This window comes from Mus pahari, chromosome 2 (genome assembly GCF_900095145.1).
Source record: "Mus pahari chromosome 2, PAHARI_EIJ_v1.1, whole genome shotgun sequence".
Lineage (NCBI taxonomy): Eukaryota > Metazoa > Chordata > Mammalia > Rodentia > Muridae > Mus > Mus pahari.
In genome coordinates, this window is record NC_034591.1 from 143,972,418 (window position 1) to 143,975,776 (window position 3,359).

The window sequence follows — 3,359 nt, forward strand, 5'->3', positions numbered from 1 at the left end:
CTCCAGATTAGGTTCACTGGTGAGCCTTCCAATTCTGGATTGTAGTTCATTTCAAATATAGTCAAGTTGACAACCAGGAATAGCCACTACAACTATGAACCATGTCTCTCATCCTTCAGATGTGCACTCCATAGCAGATTGTTGGATCATTTGGTGCTCTCTATCATTGATTCATTCAGTCAGTCATTGACTGATTGGATATTTAATGATCCATCTGTTTCTTTGCTTCTTTAGTCATGGGCCCTAATGTCTTCACAACAGCTCAGCCATTTTGCATTCCCACTGGCTGTTTTCCTTGCTTCAAGTTCACCAACAACAGGCTCAGCAAACATCTCTTCTTTCTCCCCTTTCCCACCATTCAGTCCCTCTGACCACTTTTACATAATATATCAAAAGTGCTCTCAAAAGCCAGGTGTGGTAGAGCATTCCTTGGGTGGATCAGTGACTTTGAGACCAGCCACACTTATAGAGTGAATTCCAGGACAGCCAGGGCTACACAGAGAAACCCTGTCTTGAAAAAACAAACAAACAGCACTTCCCACAGATTTCTAGGTAAGTACAGTGCAGCCATTAGTGCTCAACTCCAGGGAGAACAAGAGGAAATGACCCCCTGACTTCTCAACCTGTGATAAATCAACAAGGAGAGAAGCTGTGCCTTGCAGTGGAACCCTGCATGTGGGAACAGAGTAGAGATAAGAGTCCACCTGAACACTCTGGAGCAAAAAGATAAAATCACATCCAAGAGGAGTAGGCAGCAGGAATTATCAAACTCGTGGCTGACATCAATAAAACAGAAGCAAACAAACGCAAAGAATCAATATAATAGAGAGTTGGTTCTTTGAGAAAATCAGAAAGATTGGCAAATCCTTATCCAAATTAATTAAAAGGCAGAGAGTGTATTGGAAATAAGAAAGAAAAGGGGGGAAATAACAACAGACATGGAGGAAATCCAGAGACTCAAAAGGACCTACTTCAAAAACCTGTAGTCCATCAACTGGAAAATATAAAAGAAATGAATGATTTTCTCAGTAGGTACCACATATAAAACTTAAATCAAGATCAGATAAGCAAGTTAAACAGATCTATAACCCCCATGAGATAGAATCAGTCATTAAAGTTTCCCAAACCTACCCCACGAAAAATAGTCAGGGACAAATAAATGACTCCTAATGATACTCTTTAATACTCATAGGTCAGTGCCTTACTAAGCCATCACCAGAGAAGCTTCCTCCCACAGCAGATGGGGACAACTGAGATCCACAACCTGACATTATGCAGAGAGGTTGGGGAGGGGCCTTGGAACAAGCAGTTCTAAATGTCTTCAGCAAATTCCTCCCTACAGCGCTCAGAGAATCCCATGGGAGAGNAGATGGAAAGAGTGTAAGAGCCAGAGACCATGGAGGTCAGCAGCAGAACAGGGCCCTATAAATCAACTGAACAAAGCTCTATGAATTCACAGAGCCTGAAGCGGCAAGCACAGGTCTGNGTGGCTCTACCCTCTGCACATAGATTATAGCTTTCAGATTANTATTTTTATGGGACTCCTGAGTGTTGTGGTAAATCTCCAACCCAATAANCCTGTGCAAAGAACACACATCTCAGTTATAGTATGTATAAGCTGTGTGCCTAGACTGAACAGATATACCACTACACTACACTACTCCCCAGCTGGGAGATCCCTTGCGACTTGTGGCTCCTCCAGGCCAAGTGGTTCTGCTCCATCTTCCTTCCACCTCCTCTTCCTCTGTCTTCCTCTCTCTCTCTCCTCTGTCTCCTAGTTTCTCTCTCCTCCTTCCTCTCTCTCCCTCTCTAACACTCCCAGCCCCACCTTTCCCTTCACTGCCCAGTAACAGGCTCTAGCCTTTATTTGACCAGTTAAAATGGGGAGAAGGTTCCCATGGAATCACCTGGGAGATCCACTCCTCCTTGGGCCAGCCCCTCTTGAGGAAGCAGAATTAGCATCAGAATACAAACAGCACCAGGGCAACCCACAGCACCTGAGTGTGTGAATGAGCAGATCTCTGACTCTTATGCCTGCTTTGGGGCTCTATTCCTTCTGTTGGTTTCCTTGTGAAGATTTGATGTGATGGTTTTTGTTTTGTCCCAATATATTTATTTTATTTTGTTGTGTTTGGTTGTTACAGTTCTTTTCTAATGAGAGACAGAAAGGGAGTGGATCTGGATGGGAGAGGAGAAATGGGGAAATGGAGAAAAGCAGAGGGAAGAGGAACTAATCAGGACTTACTGTCTCATAAAAGAATCTATCCTCATTAAAAAAAAAAAAAAAAAAAAAAAAAAAAAAAAAAAAAAAAAAAAAGGAAAAGATCAAAAGAAACTCTAGGGATCCAGTGTTAAAGCTGTTCAGCAGGCACCCTTAGTGTCAGTCAGACCCTAGTGCACAGCATGCAGGCAGGGAGCTCACTTAGGAGAAATCAGAGCCTGCTGGTGTTTCTGAATTCTGGCCATTACAGATCCAAGACACTTCCTATTTCAAGGAGAACAGGAATTGTCCACCTTTGGAGCCTCTGCTTCTAAATCTCCTTAATCCAGTTTTTTTCTCTTGTCCTAGACAGTTTAAGNATCCAGACCTATGTCTCAGCCTTTCCTTACTTTAAGCTGAGGCTCCCTGTTGTGTATATGTGTGTGTGTGTATACTGAATATATATACTAGAATTCATTTGTTTTTTGCACATTTCCATGAATTTTGAGAACATATATAATCATAGAGTCTCCATCACAATCAAGGTATAGATCCAGACCCCACCCCAGGACCCCAAGTCCTTCTGTAGACACTCCTCTCCTCTATACCCAGCCCATTGCAACCTTCTCTATCTGCTCTTACACACTTGCTTTTCAAGAACACTATGGGGCTGGATCCCTGCAGTAGTAATGCATCTGAGAGTCACATACAGTGCACTCCACAGCTGTGTGTCAAATACCAACACAGCTGGATACAGTAGGAGAGTCCAGGACAGGAGAGATGTGAGGTGTGAGCTGGGATTGCACAGCATGCATCTCACACCCTAAAAGAAAGACAGTGTTAACAAGCAGGCCAGGGAAAATGAACAGGAAACTGGTGGGTAAAGTGTGAGCAGAACGAGAACAGGATGCTGGCAGTTAGAATTTCCCAGCAGAAAACCGCTGCTCTGTGGTCAGATTCTCTAACTAAAATAGTGCAAGGGGGTGGGGTTTTGGTGTTGTTTTGTTTTGGGTGGTGATGATGATGGTGGTGGTGGTGGTGGTGGTGGTGTGTGTGTTGGGGGGGATCACACACATGCCACGGCCCACATTTAGTGGTCAGAGGACAACTATATGTAGTTGGTTCTCTCCTTCCACTTTTGTGTAGGTTCCAGGGAGTG